The 27,253-nt window shown below is 41.2% G+C and overlaps 1 long non-coding RNA gene across 2 annotated transcripts; it reads left to right on the top strand.

Moving 5' to 3' along the window:
* Window positions 1-5: 5 nt before the first annotated feature.
* Window positions 6-27,253, top strand: LOC126199197 (uncharacterized). Of its 2 annotated transcripts, none has more exons than XR_007540127.1 (3): window positions 6-61; window positions 20,242-20,499; window positions 26,604-27,253. It is a non-coding gene; the product is annotated as an uncharacterized LOC126199197 (long non-coding RNA). The 2 variants fall into 2 exon arrangements; XR_007540126.1 differs by lacking the exon at window positions 6-61 and adding an exon at window positions 19,912-20,144.

Raw genomic sequence — 27,253 nt, 5'->3', positions numbered from 1 at the left:
GTAAAACTAGCCATAGCAGTAGGCACATGACACAAATTTTGCGTTTTAACAAAGTTGCAAGGTAACAGCGTTCATTATTGAATCATTTAAGATAACCTGTTCCCTGCGGAGAATTCCCCTTGTTTCAAAAAACGGCAGTAGTGTAGCTAATGCGTTGCGATAACCTAATCATCAGCAAGTTGACAGTAGCAGACGATTTCACAAATGAACGATATTATACTTGCAGTTGATTTCCTTGTCACCTATAGTAATGTACGAATGAAAATATTATTAGTGTCTTAGCGTATTAATAACAGTTTTCCTCTTTACTTGTAAGAAAGGGAAAACTAGTTGTATTAATCTTGGTTAAAATATGCTGCACATCTCCCTTACAAAATAAATCACATATTTCTTATTTTATGGCAGTCGCGATTCACAAAGCTAATACTGCAAACAATACAGAATTTGATATTGGTTGTTATAAACACGACAATTTGGTGTTGGAAATAACCTGCGGTAAGTTAAGTGTGGGGCGCTTCCTCGCTAGTACAACTCCTTACCAATATACGTACCGTGTTTTCCGCCAACATCAATTTCCTATAAAATGTAACGCATGTTATTTGTTCTAGTAATCGTGCCGTTTTTAAAATATGGTAACCCCAGAGTGACTTTGTACGCATTAATTCCAATTAAATGTACCTGTACTAAACATAAAAACTATAGAGCCCTAGGGAAATTAATAAGTATTCAAGGCACACTCGTGGAATCATAGTTCCATAAATAGAAAATAGTAACGTTCATCACACACACACAGTAAGGTTAAAAGTCCTAAGTCAATAAATAAAAGTCAAGGAGCCCTGAACGTAATAAGGAATGAACCAAGTAAAGTGTCCCTTCAAAAGGAAGATATCACACAGAACCAGTACAACATGAGATCTCCTAATCCACAACAAATTGCTAATTTTTCTGGCAGTACTATGCAGATTCTACAAGCATAGTCTGTTTGTTGCAAAATGCTCACAGGAACATATTTTAATTGGTCAAGTGATGACAGTTAATTGTGGTTTTAACAAAGATTGGACAGTCCTTCAGCATTCTGTAATGGCTTCCTATACCATATGACATAGTATAACAGCAAAAACAGTCAATAATTGACAAAATTATTTAATTGGATAGATAGAAAAATCTACTCGCCAAGTGGCGGCAGAACACACATGTAAAAGACTGTTGTAATTGGCAAGCTTTAGGAGCCAGTGGCTGCTCCTCCAGGCAGAAGGGTTGAACGGGAAGGAAGAGGGTTGAAGGAAAAAGACTGGAAAGGTCTAGGAAAAGGTGTAGATTTCGGGAAAGTCACCCAGAGCTGCGGGTCAGGGGAGACTTACCGTACGGGACATAGTATTATACACACCAGAAGATGCAACTTAAAAATTGCAAACAGTTATGTGAGTCTCTAATCAACTTCAGTAAATACAGCTATTGAGAACTATTGGACTTTTCATTCAGTTCTACATTTTAATTGTTTTAACACCTGTAAGTAAACATCTGTTATAATGTATGAATAATGTATGCTGATTGAAGATTGAGGATACTGTAAACAGAGTACAAAACAAGCAAATTTTTCTCTGTCCTCAGTCCATATTTTTTAAACAGTTCCAGATGAAATAATTTGTATTGCAACAACTTTTAAGAAAATGCTTTCCAGAATTGATGATATTCCACTCTCGTCATAAGGCAATGCATGTTTCCTGACTAAAAATTGTCATAGTGATCTCTATACTTAGGAAGGGAGAGCAGTCAAAGTAAACTTAAAAGTAGGGCCAAGTATATCACATTAGAAGTACTGCATTTAGATGGTTCATCTCATGCCTGTCAAATAAAAAAAACAGCAGATATAAATAAAACATGAGCTAAAGGGAAGTAGCAAGACATATTCCTCAGATGAAGAAAATTTTTCAGAAAACCCTGCAAATCAAGTACAAGCGGTTCTAAATAAAGCTACAGTGCAAACAAAGGGATGGCTATAACTAGTAACTTTTTAATGAGCTGCTTAAGACTGAGATCCCTTATACCAAAATATTCCAGAGGTATCCCTGAAAAACCTGAGAATGTTTGTTGGTGAAGTTCTGGTTCACCCTGTATAAGCAAAACAAATGCATCACTGAATAAAATATGTGATAGTATACATTTACTGTTGGATGCAACAAGTTTTCACACTGTGCAAATTTCCTATTTTGCCCACTCCTAGACCACTCTTCAGCTGTTGTTATTGTGGTCTTCATTCAGAATACTGGTTGGGTGTAGCCATCTATACTGGTCTATATTGCCCAAGCTTCTTCATCTCTACATAATTACTCCCACACTTTCCTCATTTACGAAATTGTAATTCCATGATGTGCCCTAGGTAGTTAGTTTCATGTTCCGTGGATCATTTTTCACGGTAAATATGGCTACATCTGAACATTTATGAGCGAAACAATAGAAACTCTAGTTTGCAATATCAACAACATTAGGAAAAGAATAGGGTTTTGGTGCGGCATACAGGGGACTGGCTAGTGGTCTGGGAAGACTGCCAGGCACATTGTTGGGAGATGGAAGGAGAATGGGGAGTGGAAGAGGAGAGGAGCAGGGAACGGGATAAGACAGGTGGGTGCATTGGCAGAGGGCGGATGAGGGTAAGGGTACATGAAAGGGGAGGAAGTGATAGGGACAGAGGGAGCAGAAACTGTTGGGTGGAGGGTGTGGGGAGAGCAGGTTACCGTAGGTTGAGGCCAGGATAATTTCAGGAGGGGAGAATGTGTTGTAAGGATAACTCCCATCTGCTCAGTCCAGAAAAGCGGGCGGTGCAGGAGAGGATCCAGATGGCCTGGGTTGTGAAGCAGCCATTGAAATCAAGCACCTTATGTTCAGCTGCAGCTTGTGCCACATGGTAATCTACTTTGCTCTTGGCCACAATTTGCTGGTGGCCATTCATTCCGATGCAGTGATTGCAGCAGAGCTGGTATATGATATGGTTACTTTCACAGGTGGCCTGTGACAAGACTAGAATAGGAAGTGCTGAGTGCGTGAATTGGGCAGGTCTTCCACCTGGGTCTTCCAGAGGTGCATGATCAATGTTGCAAGGGGTTACAATTGGGAGTGGCATAGGGGTGGACTAGGATGTTGTGGAGGTTGGGTGGGCAATGGAACGCCACATTTGGAGGGATGGGAAGGTTCTTGGGTAGGATATCCTTCATTTCAGGACATGATGATAGATAATCAAAGCCCTGAAAAAAGACGTGGTTCAGTTGTCCCATTTCAGGATGATGTTGGGTGACAAAGGATGCACTCCTTCGAAGCTGACTTTTAGGGGCAGTGGAAGGATTTGAGTGTGTGGGGAAATGGCATAGGAAAATTGTTGCGGACTAGGTCAAGGGAATAGTGCTTGTCCGCGAAGGCCGTGGTGGGACCTACAGCATACTTGGAAAGGGAGTTCTTGTCACTGCATATACGCTGTCCCCAGGTGGCCAGGCTGAATGGAAGGAATATTTTATGTGTAACAGTTGTCAAAATTCAGGAAATGTTTGTCCTTGTTGGGTTTAATGTGGACAGACGTGTGGATGAAACCATTAGAAAAGGGTGGTCAACTTCCAGGAGGTCAGGAGAGAAGGTGTTGAGGTTGTGAGATAAGATTTGATTAGATTAATACTAGTTCCATGGATCATGAAAGCGATATTTCGTAATGATGTGGAACGAGTCAAATTTTCCAATACATGACATAATTAAGTTAATTTAACAACATAATTAAGTTAATATAACAACTTTTTTATTTTTTGTTTTTCTTTTTTAATTTTTTTAATATAATTTTTTGTTTGGTTTTTTTCTTTTTTTTCTTAATTTATATCTAAAAATTCCTCTATGGAGTAGAAGGAGTTGTCATTCAGAAATTCTTTTAATTTCTTCTTAAATACTTGTTGATTATCTGTCACACTTTTGATACTATTTGGTAAGTGACAAAGACTTTAGTGGCTGTATAATTCACCCCTTTCTGTGCCAAAGTTAGATTTAATCTTGAATAGTGAAGATCATCCTTTCTCCTAGTATTGTAGTTATGCACACTGCTATTACTTTTGAATTGGGTTTGGTTGTTAATAACAAATTTCATAAGAGAGTATATATACTGAGAAGCTACTGTGAATATCCCTAGATCCTTAAATAAATGTCTGCAGTATGATCTTGGGTGGACTCCAGCTATTATTCTGATTACACGCTTTTGTGCAATAAATACTTTCTTCCTCGGTGATGAATTACCCCAAAATATGATGCCATACGCAAGCAATGAGTGAAAATAGGCATAGTAAGCTAATTTACTAAGATGTTTATCACCAAAATTTGCAATGACCCTTATTGCACAAGTAGCTGAACTCAAACGTTTCAGCAGATCATCAATGTGTTTCTTCCAATTTAATCTCTCATCAATGGACACACCTAAAAATTTTGAATATTCTGCCTTAGCTATATGCTTCTGATTAAGGTCTACATTTATTAATGGTGTCATACCATTTACTGTACGGAACTGTATGTACTGTGTCTTATCAAAATTCAGTGAGAGTCCGTTTACAAGGAACCACTTAGTAATTTTCTGAAAGCATTATTGACAATTTCATCAGTTAATTCTTGTTTATCAGGTGTGATTACTACACTTGTATCATCAGCAAAGAGAACTAACTTTGCCTCTTCATGAATATAGAATGGCAAGTCATTAATATACACTCCTGGAAATTGAAATAAGAACACCGTGAATTCATTGTCCCAGGAAGGGGAAACTTTATTGACACATTCCTGGGGTCAGATACATCACATGATCACACTGACAGAACCACAGGCACATAGACACAGGCAACAGAGCATGCACAATGTCGGCACTAGTACAGTGTATATCCACCTTTCGCAGCAATGCAGGCTGCTATTCTCCCATGGAGACGATCGTAGAGATGCTGGATGTAGTCCTGTGGAACGGCTTGCCATGCCATTTCCACCTGGCGCCTCAGTTGGACCAGCATTCGTGCTGGACGTGCAGACCGCATGAGATGACGCTTCATCCAGTCCCAAACATGCTCAATGGGGGACAGATCCGGAGATTGTGCTAGCCAGGGTAGTTGACTTACATCTTCTAGAGCACGTTGGGTGGCACAGGATACATGCGGACGTGCATTGTCCTGTTGGAACAGCAAGTTCCCTTGCCGGTCTAGGAATGGTAGAACGATGGGTTCGATGACGGTTTGGATGTACCGTGCACTATTCAGTGTCCCCTCGACGATCACCAGTGGTGTACGGCCAGTGTAGGAGATCGCTCCCCACACCATGATGCCGGGTGTTGGCCCTGTGTGCCTCGGTCGTATGCAGTCCTGATTGTGGCGCTCACCTGCACGGCGCCAAACACGCATACGACCATCATTGGCACCAAGGCAGAAGCGACTCTCATCGCTGAAGACGACACGTCTCCATTCGTCCCTCCATTCACGCCTGTCGCGACACCACTGGAGGCGGGCTGCACGATGTTGGGGCGTGAGCGGAAGACGGCCTAACGGTGTGCGGGACCGTAGCCCAGCTTCATGGAGACGGTTGCGAATGGTCCTCGCCGATACCCCAGGAGCAACAGTGTCCCTAATTTGCTGGGAAGTGGCGGTGCAGTCCCCTACGGCACTGCGTAGGATCCTACGGTCTTGGCGTGCATCCGTGCGTCGCTGCGGTCCGGTCCCAGGTCGACGGGCACGTGCACCTTCCGCCGACCACTGGCGACAACATCGATGTACTGTGGAGACCTCACGCCCGACGTGTTGAGCAATTCGGCGGTACGTCCACCTGGCCTCCCGCATGCCCACTATACGCCCTCGCTCAAAGTCCGTCAACTGCACATACGGGTCACGTCCACGCTGTCGCCGCATGCTACCAGTGTTAAAGACTGCGATGGAGCTCCGTATGCCACGGCAAACTGGCTGACACTGACGGCGGCGGTGCACAAATGCTGCACAGCTAGCGCCATTCGACGGCCAACACCGCGGTTCCTGGTGTGTCCGCTGTGCCGTGCGTGTGATCATTGCTTGTACAGCCCTCTCGCTGTGTCCGGAGCAAGTATGGTGGGTCTGACACACCGGTGTCAATGTGTTCTTTTTTCCATTTCCAGGAGTGTATATTAAGAACAACAAAGGACCCAACACCGACCCTTGTGGAACCCCATTCTTGATAGTTCCCCAGTTCGAGGAATGTGCTGATCTTAGCATATTATGAGAACTGCTTATTTCAACTTTCTGCACTCTTCCAGTTAGGTACGAATTAAACCATTTGTGCACTGTCCCACTCATGCCACAATACCTGAGCTTGTCTAGCAGAATTCCATGATTTACACAATCAAAAGCCTTTGAGAGCTCATAACAAATGCCAATGGGTGGTGTTCAGTTATTCAGATCATTCAAAATTTGGTTGGTGAAAGCATATATGGCATTTTCTGTTGAAAAACCTTTCTGGAAACCAAATTGACATTTTGTTAGTACTTCATTTTTACAGATATGTGAAGCTACTCTTGAATACATTACTTTCTCAAAAATTTTGGATAAAGCTGTTAGAAGGGAGATTGGATGGTAATTGTTGATATCAGATCTATCCCCTTTTTATGCAAAGGTATAACAATAGCATATTTCAGTCTATCAGGGAAAATGCCCTGTTCCAGAGAGCTATTACACAGGTGGCTGAGAATCTTGCTTATCTGTTGAGAACAAGCTTTTAGTATTTTGCTGGAAATGCCATCAATTCCATGTGAGGTTTTGCTTTTAAGCAAGTTTATTATTTTCCTAATTTCAGAGGGAGAAGTGGGTGAGATTTCAATTGTATCAAATTGCATAGGTATGGCCTCTTCCATTAACAGCCTAGCATCTTCTAATGAACACCTGGATCCTACTATATCCACAACATTTAGAAAATGATTATTAAAAATATTTTCAACTTCTGACTTTTTGTTCGTAAAGTTTTCATTCAATTTGATGGAATACTGTCTTCCTGTGCTCTTGGTTGACCTGTTTCTCTTTTAATAATATTCCAAATTGTTTTAATTTTATTATCAGAACTGCTGATTTCAGACATGATACACATACTTCTGGATTGTTTAATAACTTTTCTTAATATAGCACAGTAGTTTTTATAATGTTTGATAGTTTCTGGGTCACTACTCTTTGTTGCTGTCAGATACATTTCCCTTTTCCGGTTACAAGATATTTTTATACCCTTAGTAAGCCATGGTTTATTACATAGTTTCTTATGAGTATATTTAACTATTTTCTTGGGGAAGCAGTTTTCAAATGCATTTACAAAACTGTCATGAAATAAATTATATTTTAAATTGGCATCAGGTTCACGGTACACCTCATCCCAGTCTAACTGCTGTAGGCTTTCCCTGAAATTTGCAATTGTTAAATCGTTGACTGAACATACTACTTTGGAGGACTGTTTTAGTACTGCTGAATGGAGCTATGTCATATATTGTAACTAGCTGTGCACCATGATCAGAAAGACCATTCTCAACAGGCTGAGTATTTATCTGGTTAAACTTATCTTGGTCTATAAAGAAGTTATCTATCAGTGAGCTGCTATCCTTTACCACCCGAGTAGGAAAATCAATAACGGGTGTCAAATTGAAAGAACCGAGTAACACTTAAAGGTCATTTTTCCTATTACCCTCTTTCAGAGAATCTACATTGAAGTCCCGACAAATAATAATTTGCTTCCCCCTGTCTGACAGATATCACAACAAGGAGTCCAAATTTTTCAGAAATAGATGAAAATTTCCTGATGGGGATCTATATACAGTTACAATTATAAATGTGCCTTTATTTAATTTAAGCTCACAGGCACATGCTTCTATGTGTTTCTCTACACAAAACTTATTTGTTTCTATACTTTTTGCACAATGATAACTTTTGACATGTATGGCAACTCCTCCTTTCTCCATATTTTCTCTAATTACATGTGCAGAGAGCTTATATCCACTTGCATTTACCTTATCCATATCAGTAACAATGTGATGCTCAGACAGGCATAGTATATCTATTTCATCCTCAGCTTCTAAATCTTCTAAACAAACCAGAAGCTCATCTATTTTATTCTTTAAACTCCCAATATTTTGATGAAATATACTAATATTATTTTTAATTATACTTTTATGAGAACCTTTCCTTATTCTAACATTTGCAGTACTCTCCTGTCTGAGTTTCTCATTGTGCATAGGCCTAGTTCCTATACCAGTGGTCACATGGTGTTCAGAGAGGCAGATTATGTCAACCGGGGTGGGTGACTTTAATTCATCATTGCAATTACCTAGGACTGAGATACAACTTGGTGGAGATAAAACTTCTGGTGATTGGTGAAAATTTATAATTGACAGCTGTTATTGGTGATCCAATGTGCTAGAATTGTGGTGTTTAATTTCTTTCCTAAACTGAAGATTTGTTTCAATCCTGACCTCTCGTAGAACTTGACATCTTTCTGTCTTACCTATCCTAAAAAAGGTGCTGCTCCAACACCTGTAACCACTGGTATTTTACCATTCATGGCAGTGCCTCCCCCCCTTAAATTTCCTGCTATTACTCCAGCCAGTTTACCCTTCCCTTTCATGGTGAGATGTAGGCCGTGAAGGAATGAGGATAGGGTGTCTTGGCCCTGAGTCAAGATGATGAAGATACCATCACTGAACCTGAACGAGACCAGGGGTTTGCAATTTTGGAGGCTAGCTAGTAATGTTTTCTGTAGATGGCCCATACATAAGATAACGTGAGGGTGGAAGTGGGAGGGGGGGGGGGGGTGCCTTGCAGTTCCCATGACCGTGCCGTGTTTGTATACCTACCTTTCACTGGAGAAATATTTATGTGTAGGATAAAGTTAGTTAGGTGTCTCCCTTAGATTTGCAATGACTCTTAAGTGCAAATGTGGTTTCATTAAGTTGTTTTAGGAGTTCCAAATTGCACTTTTTCCAGTTTAAATTCTTAACAGCAAGAGCTCCTAAGAATTTTGTAGTTTTCAACCTATTTATTATTTCCTCTGCATGAATTTCAATTATTGCTGGTGTAGTTCCCATAGATGTGCAGAACTTAATATGTTGTGACTTTTCAAAAGTGAGGGTGAGACCATTCACAGAAAACCAGTCAATGGTACTTTTAATGATACTGATTGCCATTTCTTCTGTTTCTGTATGTGTGCTTGGATTCAGATTCAGATTCAGATTCTTTATTAGTCATTCAGCATAGTTACATGCAATAGACTTCGTCAGTTCACTTAACCTATTAATTTTACAAAATAAATTTTTACATATTTAAGTTGATATTGGGCATTTCTAAAAATTCTTCTAATGAATAGAATGGATTAGTTAACAAGAAGTTATTAACATTATCTTTAAATAATTTGTCAGGCTTGATTGACCCATTTTTAGACAATTTGTTATATATTTTAATTGCCATATACTTATGACTATTGTTAGTTTTAGCTAATCTATTTTGTGGCAACAGCAGAGAAGTACACGTTCTTGTATAGTAGCCATGCCTTTCGTTTGTTACACTTAAATTAGGTAGTTCAGCAAGTATGTAGTTAACACTGTCAAGAATATATAAATTAATTACTGTTAGAATTCTATATTTAATGAACAATGGTTTACAATGTGTTCTATTATCTACCTTAGCCATTACTCTGATTGCTTTCTTCTGGATCACCATAATTTCATTTATTTTTCTGCTGTTTCCCCAGAGTATTAACCCATACCTTAAAACAGATTGAAAAAAGGCGAAGTACGCTGTCCTTACGTACTCAAATGTCACACAACACATCAGTCTCTTCAACAAATATATAACTCTTGACAACCTAACCACTATGTGATCAACATGAGAGTTCCATGTTAGACTGTTGTCAAGTACAATACCTAAAAACTTTGCCTTTTGTTTTTCTATTTTTGTAGTCTTTGATAGACTGAACCACATATTCTGGGTCTTTTCCTCATTTAATAGCAGACCATTGGCATTAAACCATGATGTTGCATTTTCGTTTGCCAATTTCATATCACTTACAAGGTTATCAAGTACATGGTTTACAGATAGAAAAGTTGTGTCATCTGCATACATATATGTCTTTACATCTATATTTCCTGGTAAGTCATTTATGTGTACAAGGAAAAGAAGTGGTCCCAATTTAGATCCCTGTGGCACTCCATGTTGAACCTCGAGTATGTTTGACAGATGACTTCCTGAACTCACCACCTGGTTCCTTTTATTGAGGTATGATTTGATGAGTTTTAAACTTTTATCACATATTCCATAGTACTCAAGTTTAGAGAGCAGAAGTGAGTGGTCAACACAGTCAAAAGCTTTGCTCAGATCACATAAGGTTACCTGTGCATGCGCATGGTCCTCAAATGCTGCTAGAATGTCTCTGACTAAGAGCTCTATGGCATGTATAGCTGACCTTCCTTTTCTGTAACCAAACTGTGATGCACTTAACATACCATTTAGTTCTAGGTACTCATACATCTGCTTATATATTATGCCTTCAAACACTTTTCCTAGTACTGGAATTAGTGAAATTGGTCTGTAGTTTGCAGGGTCTGATTTGACACCCTTCTTAAAGACTGGAGTTACCTTGGATAGTTTGAGAGGATCAGGAAAAAACCCTTCTATGAGACACAGGTTTATAGAATATGTTAATGGTGCTGCAATGTAATGTATGATTTCTTTCAATAGATTGTTTGACATATTAAAAATGTCTGTACTGTATGATTGATTACAATACTAGTGTCATTGTATATTTACATATATGAGCATCACATTGTCACTGATATGCAAAAGGTTAGCATCGATGGGTACAAATTAGCTGCACATGTAAGTAGAGATAATATGATGAGAGGAGGAGTTACCATATATGTCAAAAGCTTCCACAGTGTAAAAAATTTAGAAACTAAAAAATTTTGTGTAGAGCAACATATGGAAGCATGTGCCACTGAACTTAAACTAAATGATGGCACTTTCATAATTGTAGCAGTGTATAGGTCCCCCTCAGGGAACTTCCAGCTATTTCTAGAAAACTTGGATGCTTTGTTGTGCTATCTGTCAGACAGGGGGAAGCAAATTATCATTTGTGGGGATTTCAATGTTGACTCCCTGAAAGAGTGTAATACGAAGAATGACCTTGTAGTATTACTCAGTTCTTTCAATTTGAGCTCCGTCATTGATTTTCCTACTCAGATAACAAAGAACAGCAGTACATTAATAGATAACTTTTTTATAGACCAAAATAAGTTTAAGGACATAAATGCTTATCCTGTTGAGAATGGTCTTTCAGATCATGGTGTACAGCTAGTTACAGTACATGACATAGCTCCATGCAGTATATCAAATCAGACTTTCAAAGCAGTGTGTTCAATTAACAATATAAATATTGCAAACTTGAGGGAAAGCCTACAGCAACTAGACTGGGATGAAGTGTATAAGGAACCTGATGCAAACTTGAAATACAACTTATTTCACGATACATTGTTAAGGGTATTTGAAAATTGTTTTCCCAAGAAAATAGTTAAACATAATTCCAAGAAAACATATAGAAAACCATGGCTAACTAAAGGAATAAGAATATCTTGCAACCGTAAAAGAGAACGGTATCTAACAGCAAGAGGGAGTACTGACCCCAAAATTGTTCAATATTATAAAAACTATTGTGCGGTACTAAGAAAAGTTATTAAAAAGTCCAGAAGCATGTGTGTATCATGTCTGAGATCAGTAACTCTGACAATAAAATTAAAGCAATTTGGAATATTATTGAAAGGGAAACACGGCAACCAAGAGCACAGGAATACTTTAGTGCCATAAAACTGAATGACAAGTGTACTAACAAACAATCAGAAATTGAAAATATTTTCAATAATCATTTTTTAAATGTTGTGGAGAAAATAGGATCTAGATCTTCACTAGAAGAGGCAAGGCTACTTATAGAAGAGGCCATACCTGTGCAGTTTGAAACAACTGTAATTCCACCAACCTCTCCCTCTGAAATCAGTAAAATAATAAAATCACTGAAAAGTAAAAGCTCTTACGGAATTGATGGCATTTCCAGCAAGGTACTTAAAGCTTGTTCCCCACAGATAAGTAGGATTCTCAGCCACGTATGTAATAGCTCTTTGGAGCAGGGTGTTTTCCCCGATAGACTGAAATATGCCATTGTAAAACCATTGCATAAAAAGGGGATACGTCAGATGTGAACAACTACCGCCAAATCTCTCTTCTGACAGCTCTCTCAAAAATTTTTGAGAAAGTAATGTATTCAAGAGTAGCCTCCCATATTTGTAAAAATAAAGTACTAACAAAATGTCAGTTCGGTTTTCAGAAAGGCTGTTCAACAGAAAATGCTATATACGCTTTCACTGATCAAATATTAAATGCTCTGAATAACTGGACATCACCCATTGGTATTTTTTGTGATCTCTCAAAGGCCTTTGATTGTGTAAATCATGGAATTCTTTTAGATAAGCTAAATCATTATGGTTTGGTGGGGCAGTGCACAAATGGTTTAATTCATACTTAACTGGAAGAATGCAGAAAGTTGAAATAAGTGGTTCATGTAATGTTAAAACAACAGCTGATTCCTCAAACTGGGGGGGGGGGGGCTATCAAGTACGGGGTCCCACAGGGTTCGGTCTTAGGTCCTTTACTGTTCTTGATATACATTAATGACTTACCATTCCACATTGATGAATATGCAAAGTTAGTTCTTTTTGCTGATGATACAAGTATAGTAATAACATCCAAAAACCAAGAACTAAGTGATGTAATTGTAAATGATGTTTTTCACAAAATTATTCAGTGGTTCTCAGCAAACGGACTCTCTTTAAATTTTGATAAAACACAGTATATACAGTTCCGTACAGTAAATGGCACAATTCCAGTAATAAATGTAGACTTTGAACAGAAGTCTGTAGCTAAGGTAGAATTTTCAAAATTTTTAGGTGTGTCCATTGATGAGAGGTTAAACTGGAAGCAACACATTGATGGTCTGCTGAAACGTCTGAGTTCAGCTACGTATGCTATTAGGGTTATTGCAAATTTTGGTGATAAGGATCTCAGTAAATTAGCTTACTATGCCTGCTTTCATTCACTGCTTTCGTATGGCATCATATTCTGAGGTAATTCATCGTTGAGTAGAAAAGTATTCATTGCTCAAAAATGTGTGATCAGAATAATTGCTGGAGCCCACCCACGGTCATCCTGCAGACATCTATTTAAGGATCTAGGGATCCTCACAGTAACCTAACAGTATATATATTCACTTATGAAATTTGTTGTTAATAATCCAGCCCAGTTCAAAAGTAATAGCAGTGTGCATAGCTATAACACCAGGAGAAAGGATGATCTTCACTATGCAGGGTTAAATCTGACTTTGGCACAGAAAGGGGTAAATTATGCTGCCACAAAAGTCTTTGGTCACCTACCAAAAAAAAAAAAAAAGAAAAAAGAGAGAGAGAACATATACATTAGTGTCATGCAATATTTTGTGTAATGTAATATCTTGTACAGACATCTTTTATTAACCAACACGTTCCACATCATTACGAAGTGTCGTATTCAGGATCTATGGTACAAGTATTAATCTAATCTAATCCAATCTACTGGTCTTAAGATTGGGCGTTGGAGGACCCCATATCTGATTATTTGTCAACCAGAATAATTTTTCTGGACTACATTGGTTATATTACCTAGTACAACTTTCTGCATTGTTTTGATTATATATGACATTGTCCATTGCTTGGCTATGCCATCTGTCCCATAAAAGATCAATTTATGCAGGAGAATACTGTGATTCACGCAGTCAAATGCCCTAGATAGGTCACAGAAAATAATAACCAGTGCTATTTTATTATCTAATGCTTGTAAAATGTAGTGGTTGAACATGTAAATGGCATTCTCAGAAGAGCAATTCTTCTCAAATCCAAAGGGTGACTTGCTGAGGACATTATTGTTGCTCTTGTAAGATACTATTCTAGACTGCACCACCTTCGTAAGAATTTTTGAAAGTGATATCAGCAGTGAAACAGGTCAGTAGTAATTTACATCACTCCTATCACCTTTCTTAAATAGGGATTTGACAATGGCATGTTTCAGTCTCTGGAAAAATGCCTTGAATTAGTGATGCAGTACATACTTCAGACAAGACAGGGAATAGTATGCGGGAACAACTCTTTAGCACTCTATTGAAAATACCATCAAAACCAGATGAGTTTTTATTTTTGAGAGAATATATAATTTTCTTAATTTCAGAAGGGAGGTTGGTGATACATTTGAGGGAGAAGTTCGGCTTAGTTACACCAAACAACCCCCATTTCGCAGTAGTTCATTAATTCACCCAAACACAAGCAAGGCTCATAAGGAACTGAACATGGCGGAACAGGCCAAAGATAATCTTAGCTTAGTTCAAAGATGGATGCATCGATGTTGGTGTCTATTTCATTGGGCCCACATAGCCCCCCCCCCCTACCACCACCACCCCCATAGTACGGAGTACTCTTGAGAGGTTGGGGGGGGGGGAGGGGGGTGACTATGGCGTCGGCAGGAGTGGTCCGCGGGAGCCGGACCACGGTCAGCTCGACAGTATCATCGGGGAGCTGTGTGGGTAACCGTCGTGAAGGAAGGTTTGGCCACCTAACCTGGAAGTCGTTGAAGCGAGCTGGGCGTCGTACTGGGCGTGCTGGTTGTGCGGCGACAGGTAGGCCGGCGGCTTGCGAGTGGAACGGAGCAATGACGATGTCTCCTGTTGGCGTGGCGAACACAAGAAGCATGTCTAGGTCGACGTCGGGTGCGAGGGAAACACATTTCACCAGGTGTCAGGGAATGGTGGAGGTTGTGTCATGAGCACTGGATGAAGAGAAACACATGACGAACAGTGTATAATTGCACAGTATTATTGAGGGATATGGAGGTTGATGAAGTGGCGTCTGACGCGGTCTTCAAAGGAAGGCAAGTCAGACTGAGGGAGCGAAGTGGAAGGGCTCACAAGTTCGCCAGGGGGAACAATGTTCTGGCTATATACAAACTCGGCTATTGTGCCTTTGAGGTCTTCTTTATAGATCGCACGAATGCTGAGTAGCACAAGGGGAAGGGCCTCCATCCATAGAGAGTCGTGGCATCGAAGAGCGGCCTTGAAAGTGTGGTGCCAGTGCTCAACTAGCCTGTTACTTTGCAGGTGATATGACGTGGTACGGATGCGCCAGATACCGCAGCTGTTACAAATCTCGTTGAACAAGGCGAACTCAAATTGTCTGCCCTGGTCAGTCGTGATGATAGCTGGACATCCGAAATGCAATACCCATGACTTGTCGAAAGCTCGAGCAACAGTTTCTGCTGTAATATTGGGGAGGAGGACAGCCTCAACCCAGCGAGTTGTTCGGTCGATAGACGAGAGAACATAACGAAAGCTGTTAGAGGGGGGGGGGGGGGGGGGGAGAGGGCCGACAATGTCAATATGAATATGCTGGAAATGCCCAGGAGGGATCGAAAAGGCACCAAGGGGTGGGGGGGGGGGTGAAGTGTGCTTGTGTACTTTACAGCATTGGCACACGATGCAGGAGCATGCCCATTGCTGGCAGTCCTTGTTGACATTTCTCCACACAAAGCGCTCTGCTATGAGGCGGGCAGACGCACGAACACTACAGTGGGCTAAATTATGCAATGCATTGAAGACAGCTCGACGGAGCATGATTGGGATGAGGGGGCGTAACGTGCCCGTACTGTCATCGCACCAGTTCTCACAAGAAATGCCAGGGAAGGTGGTGCGGACAAAGTGTAGTGAAGACGTAGAGTCTGAAATCAGGTTTTGTGTTTCCTCGTCGGCGGGTTGGTGGTTAGGCAGTTCAGAGAGGTCTAACAGCGAACGGACAGCATCGACTTGTGAAAGGAAATCAGCAACTATATTGTCAGCACCCTTTAGGTGTCTGACATCGGTGGTGAACTGAGATATGAAGTCCATGTATCTGAAGCGGCAAGGAGGCGGTTCAGCTGGCGGGTTTGTAATAGCCGCAGTCAGGGGTTTGTGGTTCGTTAAAACATAGAAAGGGCGTCCCTCAACATCAGTCTTAAAATGCTTGATCACTTCGTAGACCGCGAGCACCTCCCTGTCAAATGCGGAATATTTCTGTTGTGCATTGGTGAGCTTGCGTGTGAGGAACTGCAGAGGCAAAGTTTGGCCATCGATTGGCTGGCTAAGGACAGCGCCGATGGCAGTATCACTCGCATCTGTGGTGATGAAGAGCTGCGCATTAGGATGAGGATGCGCAATGGTGCAGGCCTCGGCAAGAAGATTTTTGAGGGCAGTGAAAGAGTCAGTCATAGCAGGGTCCATGGAACGGGCCAAGATCCAGAAGTGTTGGTGCCTGCCAAGGCATCCGTCAGTGGAGCCTGAATCTCCACAGCCCGAGATAGATGTCGGCGATAATAATTAACCGTCCCCAGAACGCGCCGGAGCTCTTTGAATGACGAAGGTCTGGATAGGTTTAGTATTGTATGTACTTTCTCTGGAGGCGGTGAAATGCCGTCAGCAGAGACCCGAAAACCAAGAAAAGTGACAGCGGGTTGATGTAGCTGCAATTTGTCATGGTTGGTCTCAATGCCTGCTGCCGTGAGAGTGTTCATAACAGTTTGCACATGTCAAATATTGTCCTTGACGGAGGAGCTGACCATAAGAATGTCATCAAGAAATGCAAAGCAGAATTTTAGGTCGAATAGCACTTCATTGATGAGGCGTTGCCAGGTCTGGGTTGTGTTTTTCATACCGAAGGGCATGAATCGAAACTGAAATAACCCAATCGGGGTGGTGATTGCTGTCTTCTTGATGTCTTCAGGTGCCATGGGGATCTGGTGGTAGGCCCATTTGCAATCAATGACAGAGAACGTGGTCGCACCTGCAAGGGAACTAGTAAAGTCGGCAATGTTGGGTATGGGGTAGGTGTCCATAATTGTTAGTGCGTTTAGTCGATGGTAGTCTCTGCACATGCACTAGGACCCGTCTTTCTTGGGCGTCATATGTATGGGCGTAGACCAACTACTGGCAGAGGGTTCAATGACGCTGGAGCTTAGTAGTTCAGAAATCTGATTTTTACGGTCAGAGAGGTGCTCAGGACAAAGTCGATGTGGTTTACTGGAGATCAGGGGACCTGGAGTGAAGCGAAGCTTGTGAACCGTGCCATTGGTGATGACGGAAATGTTGCCGGCGGCACGAGGGGGGGGGGGGGGGCGGTTTGTTTACAATGTGTGGCGGGCGGGGCAGGCGAGGTGTGGTCCTGGTGTTTGGAGCCACTTGGCAGATCCGACGGGAGCTGAGGCAGCAGAGTGTCCCAGGAGTCAACACGACAAGATGGCCGCCGGCCCGAAGCAGTGGTACCATGGTCGGGTGAGCTCGGTAGAGCTCGTGAGCCGTTAGTGAGTCCATTGTCCAAGGGCGCGGCTTGTGGCAGCACGGTCGCGGGCAAAACGCTTGGCGCGAGTGCACTGTTTGTGTTGTCAGTGGCGGTCATATGGTGGCGCACAGGAGCCGAAGTTGCATAGTTTGAGATGCTGTCCACGAGGGGCGGGGTAGGAGCCGTCAGTTCGGGAACTCTTGACGCTCGTCGCGCATGCACACTTGTGTCCGGCCGAGTGTCAAACGCTGCCATGTTAGGAGGGTGTGGCCCTGCAGGGCTGTCAGTACATGTTATGGCAGTCTTGATAGCACAGTTGCGAGGTGTAGCGGGAGGTAAACACACGGAAGCTCGATTGCTGGGAATGTAAGCAGATTCGGCGCACTTACTGACCTTGCTTTCTCCTTGCTGTAGTGTCTGTAATTCCTTTGCTGCATCGGAGAGCTGGAGCTAAGTTTCATGGAGCCAGAGGGAGAGCTCAAAGTTTTCCTTGCATAGGCGAGCGACGTTTTCAAGCTCGACAAGGCACTTGTGCGTTGTTTCTTGTAACGTCGTCGACAGAGATGAGCATGTACGGATGAGATGAGCCCGGACCGATGTGTCACAGGGGGGTTTGCTCGATGGAGCACAGGGGAAGTGAGTCTTGGACGGGTGATGAAACACGGTGTTTCGCACTAGGTCCAGTGAAAGTTTGTGGTGTCGCAAGAAGTCAATGCCTAGTATAGCTTCGTCAATTTTGCACACTAAAAAAGTCCACTAGGGTTTGCAGTTTGCAGGGAGTGAGACGACGTGGGAAGTTGAACCCGAGCATTGTAGTTTAGTTGAATTCACGGCCTGCAGTGTAGTATGAGGGCGGATGTTCGACGATGTTAAGGACGTAGGCCGCAGCGAAACATAAGCACCTGTGTCCACTAGGAAAAGGTATCCCAACAAAATGTCCTTAATGTAAAGTCGTTCGCAATTATCCGGTCGTTCCTGGACATAATGGAGCACTGAGGGGTGCCTGTCATGTTGTGCGCAGGAGGCGGCCCCCGGACCTACCTGCGATTGGCATTTGGGAAGTAGCAGGGTGGTCTTCAGTTCCGTGCCGCCTCACCAAACGTGTGTGGAAGTAACAGTATGGGTAGTGCGGTTGCATTTCCTGTGGAACGTTCGTTGCCAGTGGTGGTGGCAGAGGTTCGGTGGCCGCAGCAGGCTCGGTTGCAGGAGGGGGGTGTGACCGTACGGCGGAGCTGGTGACGTCCCAGTAACTTGTTTACAGTTTCCCAGAGTGAGTGGAACATTCGGCACAGTGCAGCCCCGGCCGCATCCGGCCGCAGGACGATGAGCCTGAACCTGAGACTTGTCAGGTAGGCAGTGGCTGGTGAAATAGAGCAGTGATGCATTGTGTAGCTAGTCAGCAATTGTCATTCTTTGCTTGACAGGTTCGGGAGACCTCTGAGCCAGAGCAAAGCGGATGTGAGGAGATAGTTTATCTGACCAGATGGCGAGGAGAGCTGTGTCAGAAAGTAGATCGACACTGACCAGGGCACATAGCTGTCTACAGAGCTGGGAAGGTTTGTCATTGCCTAGTTGCTCGATGTGGAGCACTTGCCGTATTGCTGCCTCAGTTGAGCATGCAAGCCGACGTAGAACTGTCTTTTTGGCTAGAGTGTACCGGGTAGATGAGTCCGGGGCGTTGACCAGGTCAGCAGTCAAGTCCTCCTGGTCGTGCAGGTGGGTGATGAGGCACAGAAACCTGGTTGACTAGTCGAGTTTGTAATGGTTGAACACTTCGTCCTCAATTTTGAACCAGGTTGTAGCTATGTCAGGATTAAACGGTGGCAGCGTCAGTAAGCATTGTAGAATGTTCGGAAGAACAGGTTGAGTTGAGTTCGTCGGGGCACTGCCTGAAACGAACTGTTGTTGCTGTAGTATTCCAGGAGAGTGTGCCTCCAGGGGATGTTGCAACGATGGCTGCTCGGGTGGCAGTGTGAAGGTGACACGTTGTGGTTGAGCGCAATCTATCGCAACGCGGAAGGCCAACGCGGGTGAGACACCGTAATGTGTCGATTGCGGTTGCAGAAGCTCAACACCTTGTGGGTGTGTTCGGACTGACGTGTCTCAGAAGACTGACGCGGATCAGGCACCGAGATGTGCCGAGAACAGTAGCGGAAGCTCGACTGGAGCCAGCGCGGGGGCGACAGGTGAGAAAAAGTTCAAAGTTTTAGAATGTGTGTTAGTCCGCGGAAAGCTCGACGTATGATCAGAGCTGGGGCCACCTGTGTTGCAGGGAGGCTGCGGAGGTGCGGGCTGTCCAGAAGCACAGTGTGGGAAATGATATCGAACGTGGGACGGAATGTGTGAATGTTCACTGTTCATAGGCACTCCACTCAAAATGGTGTGCGGATAAGGTGAATGTCGTGGCACAAAACACTGAGGTGTAGCAGTGGGACGGAGGTGGAGGTCAGGCCCAGATAACAAATTATTGTTCCTTTTGCAGGCCGAGGTATCAAAGTAGGAAGGCATGTGCTGATGCTGAACCGAGGCAGGCACGGGCGTGGTCGGATGCTGAGGAGGTTGACCTGTGAATGGAGCAGTTCTGGCCACCTGGCAGGTATCCATATGATACTGCACGGATTGCGGTGTGGCAAATCATTGTCCTGGCGGTGGTAGGTTGTCCAACAAAGCATTTGCAGAAATCGGCATTGGTCCCGCACTGCACGGAGATCCGTAAGAGGTAACTGCACAGTTGATGATGGAGGGCACATGTGGTGGGAACAAAGGCGTTTGATAGCCGGAGTCATGCACACTCCTAATCTCACTTATTGTTGCAGGCTCGAAAACGCCCGGCAAAATCGGCGTAATCGTCGAGTGAGAGGCATCTTGTTGCAGTCCTGGTTGGTGTACATCGCCCGCAACACGATGCATGTCGATCACAAAATCCGGTGTTATGCTCTGGGCCGAAGTCATTGTTCAAATGCTGTGTCGATGTAATTCATGTGAAAATAACCGACACAGAGGTCGCGGACTCAGTAAAACGGCGAAAACGGAAGACGTTACAACTCAGGGTCACCAGTTAGGGAGACGTTCAGGTTAGTTACACCAAACAACCCCCATTTTGCAGTAGTTCATTTATTCACCCAAACACAAGCAAGGCTCACAAAGAACTGAACATGGCGGAACAGGCCAAAGATAATCTTAGCTTAGTTCAAAGATGGATGCATCGATGTTGGTGTCGATTTCATCGGCGCCACACATTCATATGCTTGAATTTTATGAGAGTTACTTTTTTAATATACTGCTGTGATTTTTCTCGTGAACTGTTTGTCACTATATTTTTTATTATATTTAAAGAATTATTGTTAAATCTATTTGCTACCTGTGACCCGTAATTTATAGGACTTACTGATTTTTGTCATTATTTGCATGTTCCTTGATTTTTTTAATAACCTTTGTTAGTAGTTTTGAGTAGTTGGAATAGATTAACAATGTACGAGAAGACAGATTGCTACTTACCATAAAGGAGATATGTTACGTTGCCTGTCTGGAACATAATGTGTCTTCTTTATGGTAAGTGGCAAATTGTCTTTTCCTACATTGTTGATATTGCTTCCATTGCTTGATTTCATGGAATAGATTAAATTTTATGCTAGCGTTTGGTTCATTTGGTGCCCTGTTCCTAATCTGTCCTGTACCATCTGGTCTATACCCCTCCCATGACTACTACGTAGCAGCAAGACTCTTTTCTTCCTACTGTCTTTTATTACTGACATGCACTGAGTTTCTGTGCTAGAAGTGTACTGCATTACATTGCCACCTAGTGCTGGATGAGTCTTTTCTCCTCCTGCTTCAGGTAACAAGTCAAATTTATTCAATGCTGTAAGCTCAGATGTAGGTGGAGTTGAAGAGCCATGCTAATTTTGCCCATTGCTTGTTATCTTTGTCCAGTTCCCTCACTCTTTTTCCCCATACAAAGTATCTAGTTAAAATTTAATGTGTTATAATTCAGCCTGAATGGTGCAAATGTTTGCCTTCTGGTTCAGCAATTCTCTAGTTTGTTTTGCAGAGCCTAAAGTTCCATGTGAGAGTCTTGAGTTCCCCATTCAGTTCCCCATAGCAAGCATCCATATGAAATTCTAACCTACAGACCGCACATACCAATCCCTCTTTGACCACCCCAGCAACATCCACATTTATCACACATTCCAACACAGATTACACACTTAAAAGTAGAATTAAAGCACTTAACACACTTTACACTACACGAATTTTCATATTTATGAGGCACAAAAATCGATCCATCAATTTCTTTTCACCTTACTTTGATTCAGTACCTCATCATTAATTACACAATCTACTGATCTAATCTTCAGCATTCTTCTGCAGCACCATATTTCAAAAGCTTCTATTCTCTTTTGTCTGAACTGTTTATTGTCCATGTTTCATTTCAGTAAAAGGCTACATTACAGACAAATGTTATTGGAAAATACATCCTAAGATTTAACTTTATGTTTAGTGTTAGCAAATTTCACTTTATCAAAAATAATTTGTTTCTATTGCCAGTCTATAATTTATATCATCTGTACGTCTGCTATCATCAGTTATTGTACTGCTCAAACAGCAAAATTCATCTACTGATTTTAGTGTCTCATTTGCAAATCTGATTGACTTAGCATTACTTGACTGTAGTTTGACTGCATTCCATTAGGCAGACTTGTGTTACCTTTGCTGATATTCATCACATAATTACTTTTCAAGATACTAGTCATTCAGCTCAACTGATCTTCCAGACAGAATCCCAATGTCATTTGCAAATCTTTAAGCTTTTATTGTTGGTCCCTGACGCTTGATTTCCTTTCCAAAATTCTCAATGGTTTCCCTTACTAAGGGGATAGGCTACAACTATGTCTCTCATTCTTTTCAACCACTTCTTCCATTTCAGAGCCTTTGACTCTTATAACTGCAATTTGATTTCTCTAATTCTTCCATTTCAGAGCCTTTGACTCTTATAACTGCAATATGGTTTCTCTAAAACTTGTAGTTAACTTTTTACTCTCTGTATTTTATTCCTGTTACCTTCAAAATTTCAAAGATTGTATTCCAATCAATTCTGTTGAAAACTTTTTCTGAATTTACAAATGCTATAAGTGCAGTGTTGTCTTTTCTTGGTCTATCTTGTAAGAAATGTCACAGAGACAATATTTCCGCAGATGTTCCTATAGTTCTCTGTAATGGAATCTGACCTCCTCTAAGGTTAACTTATACTAGTCTTTCCATGTTTCTGAAAATATTTTGCATCCAAGTCTTTTTAAAATGATGGTTCAGTAATATTCACAACTATCAGAATGGAATTATTAAACTGTTATTGAAATTTGTAGGTATTTTGCCTGTCTTATAAACCTTGCACACCAGGAGGAATAATTTTGTCATGGTATATTCACCCAAGGATCTCAGTAGTTCTGAAAGAATGTTATCTACTCCAAGTACTTTGTTTCAAATAGGTCTTTCAGTTCTCTGCTAAATTCTTCTATCATCTCACCTTCATCTGTGTGCTCATCCCTTTCAATAATATTGCCTTCAAGTTCATTTCTCTTGTATAGCCAATTTTTGCTTGCAACTGCTTGCTATATGAGCTCTTGATATTCTTCCATTTACTTCTCCTTTCTCCAAAAGTCTCTTTAATTATCCTATAAATCCCATCTACCCTTCCCATAGTCATGCATGTTTCTACAGCTTAGCGTTTTTCCTCTAGCCAGTCATTGTTTAGTCATTTTGCAGTTTCTATCAATTTCATTTTTAATTGTCTTTGTTCCTTTTTGCCTCCTTCATTTGTTGCATTTTTAAACTTTCACTTTTCATTAATTAAAATCAAAGTCTCATATGTTATCCAAGGATTTTTATTGGAACGTATTGTTCAGACAAGTCCAAGAGAACAGACACCATGCATGCATATAATTGATATGCCTAGCTGCTCAATGGATCCACTTTCTTCAGTGCTGATGCACAAATACATCTGATCTGTGGTAATCTTAGAGTAACAAACAGTGAGTGTAATGGACAGGTACTGTGGTTATGTGGCACTCAGTGAGAATGTGAATCGGCCGTTAGACGTGCAGAGATCTCTGCCCAAACTCTTTGTCTTTAAACATGTCTGCTTGTGTCTGTATATGTGTGGATGGATATGTGTGTGTGTGTGCGCGAGTGTATACCTGTCCTTTTTTCCCCCTAGGGTAAGTCTTTCCGCTCCCGGGATTGGAATGACTCCTTACCCTCTCCCTTAAAACCCACATCCTTTCGTCTTTCCCTCTCCTTCCCCTCTTTCTTGATAAGGCAACAGTTTGTTGCGAAAGCTTGAATTTTGTGTGTTTGTTTGTGTTAGTTTGTGTGTCTATCAACCTGCCAGCACTTCGTTTGGTAAGTCACATCATCTTTGTTTTTAGATATATTTTTCCCACGTGGAATGTTTCCCTGTATTATATTCATATATATATATATATATATATATATATATATATATATATATATATATATATATATATATTAAAAAACACAGATGATTTGACTTACCGAACGAAAGTGCTGGCAGGTCGATAGACACACAAACAAACACAAACATACACACGAAATTCAAGCTTTCGCAACAAACTGTTGCCTCATCAGGAAAGAGGGAAGGAGAGGGTCAACAGTGAATTACGTGGCATCAGTGGAGAGAAAAAGGCTTTACACAGCACCAACAGAGTACTGGATGACACACAATATGATCACAGCATGAGATGACCGCCATCTTGTCCAGTTGGTCATGATGGACAGAACAGCTTTGTCCACAGCATTGGCGCACTGCAAAAGGTGTGGCCATGTTACATTGACAGTTTGATGTCATTTTCTGTGGGCTGGATTGGTGGCATGCGTGTGCTATTGCATTGGCTTCCATTGACCAGAACCCGCCAATGCCACAGACTGCAATGGCATGTAAACACCAACATGGGTTTGCTGAGTGGCAAAATGTAGTGTTTTCAGACAAGTCCCACTTCAACTTGTCCTGCAGTAATGGCCCTATAAGCATTCGAGGTTCCTGTGGTGACTGCAGACAGGCAGACTCGTTTTGAACAGCATAGCAGACAAATGCCAAGTGCAATAGTTTGAGGCGCCATTGCCTATAAGACATGATCTCACCTCCTACATCTGTAGGGTGATCTGAACAGCTACTGCTGCATCAGGGAGATTTTACTGCCTGAGGGACTGCCCCTACTGCAGGCCATTCCACATGCCATATTTCAGCTGGACATTGCCCGCCCACATGTGCCATTGAATGTGCAAGCCTTCTTTGAAGAACATTGGGTACCACTGCTACCGTGGTCTGCCCATTTGCCTGACATGTTACTCACTGAACATGTGTCGTGTATAAAAAATAAAAATGTTAGATCATCAAAACACCTTCACATGTCTGAATTTCCAGTTGTTATTTTATTTGGTCAGAAAGTGATGATTGAAGGCATCTCTGTGTCAAAAATCTACAGGTGCCAGTCATTGAATGCTGGCCCCTATTTTAACTGGACCAAAGTTGGATTCTTCCTACACAACAGTCAGGGGGCCAGAAGATGGCATAATGTAGTGCTGAAACTGGTTGCTCAAATAAAATAAAAACTGGAAACTTAAGAAAGCCAAAGGTGTTTTGGTTTGACATTTTATATTGAACAACCAAGGCCCCACAACCATCTGTGTATGGATGGACTTACAGAGACTGTCTGGGATATGCTCAGTCTGCAACTTGTCCATTCAGGTCCTCCTGAAGCCACAGTTTATGCTTTGTGGATGCATGGCAGAATATTCTCCAGCAGCATATCCAGGTGTTATTTGATTCCATGCCACAACATCTTGCTGCTCTGATTACAGCACGTGGTGGTGCTACTCTGTGTCGAATTCCATAGTCACTGTGCATGTACAAGACTGTAAATCTAATCATTTGTGAAGTGTCATGTCCCCAATAGATGGAATAAATTTCGTTGTGATCACGTCTCTCAGTCTTGGTGTTTCACTTTTTCGTAACAGCCAAGCAGTAGACAGAGAGTGTGTGTGTGTGTGTGTGTGTGTGTGTGTGTGTGTGTTTTATTTTATATACTTTAAAATGGAGAAAAACTTGTACAATTTAATTTTGTGTACTTTACAATGGAGAAAAACTTGTACAATTTTTGCAGTGGAAAACAATTAACACGTTCTTCATATAAAGTTTCGTAAAGTTCAGAGTTTTTCAGAGTGAAATTTTGGAAAATATGAACTTCAAACAATTTGTTCTAAAAAAACTCTATTTTTTACTACATAACATAATTAATTTGACAGCTAACATTAGACTCGCTCAAGAGTGACTTTTTTTAGTTCAACAAGTTACATTATACTGTATTTAGTAAATTATTAAGCAGTCTAAATATTTGTATGCCAATATTCAGACATTTTCAAGATGATGATTTCATGTGAAAATAACTCCATTGCAAAGTAAACTTAATATCCCTTTAAAGCTGACAATTTTTTTAGGTTTTTATATACTTTTACACATGCTATTACCAATTAATAAAATTTTTGATTTTGTTTTTGTCATGGAGTGTCTAGTGTCAATTGGTATATAAGCTACAAATTTTCCATACAACATTAAATAATGAAAAATATGTGCAATATTTGTTCATAAGATAGTACATTATTCAAGACTGTGTATCAAGTAATATTGTATATTGAAAGATATAGTATTTTATCCACCTTCAGAAACTGTAGTCATATGTAACAAAATAATGAGCAACCAGTTGCATAAAATAATGTTAATTTCTTTACCAGTTTTGGGCACTTAGTGCCCTTCTACAGAAGATTATGCCTATCAAATTATTTGTGAGTGGTGATAATAAAGTGCATACAGTAAAATGCCATCATCCTAAAAATTACATGCAGGAGCAACGAGTAATATAATACTGAATCCATTAATACAATAAGAGCTCTTAGATGCCTACGTGTAGTTCACAGTGTCTACACCCTATCTGTCATTATGCAGAGACCAATAAATATATTTAATTTCTTTTATGTAACTGGTCACTTGTTATTTCATTGTATTAAAAAGATATGTACATAATGCGTGTAATTGTTTGTGTTGTATGTGACACTCTGAAATAAAAATAAGACCAATCTTTGTCTTCTTTCTTGTCTTTTGTCTCAGGTGATGTCACCCACCATCATCTCCTTTGCTTGAATTCTTGCTTAAAGTCCATACCAGATGTCTCTTCTTTTCCTACAAATTGACAATATCATTAGTGTCAAATAAAATCCAGGACATAAAAGATACAATGTGCATAACAAAACAGTAAATGTCCAGTGAATACATAAGATAATACATGTATTAGTAATTGGAAATGTATTCAACATCAATATCAGATATGTATATTACTAAATATGTACAAACATAAGTATATTATGAGCATAATGAGCTCAATGTCATAATCAAGCAAATTTATTTTTGTTTAAATTCTTTTTCATTGGTATCAGTGTAGTCTAGTTAGCTTACATTATTACTCATTGTATGAGTTACGAATACATTTATGCTAACTGTGAATGGTACATGTGTCAAAAATTGGCAGTGTGAGTTAAGATGTTACATTACTCAAGAGAGGTAAACATATTCTCTACAAGACACCATAAGCTTGTGCAAAATTGTATGACAATTGAAATCATTATATAAGATTGCACCTTTGTAATACATAGGTGCCCTCATCACAGTGCTGGAATGGATTCTTGAGTGCTACATAATCCTACAAATGGAAACTAGGTACTAATATGTACAGAAAACTAAAGCAAGCTGTAATATAATTC

This window comes from Schistocerca nitens, chromosome 8 (assembly GCF_023898315.1).
Source record: "Schistocerca nitens isolate TAMUIC-IGC-003100 chromosome 8, iqSchNite1.1, whole genome shotgun sequence".
NCBI classification, from domain to species: Eukaryota; Metazoa; Arthropoda; class Insecta; order Orthoptera; family Acrididae; genus Schistocerca; species Schistocerca nitens.
This window is presented reverse-complemented; position numbering and strand designations above follow the sequence as displayed.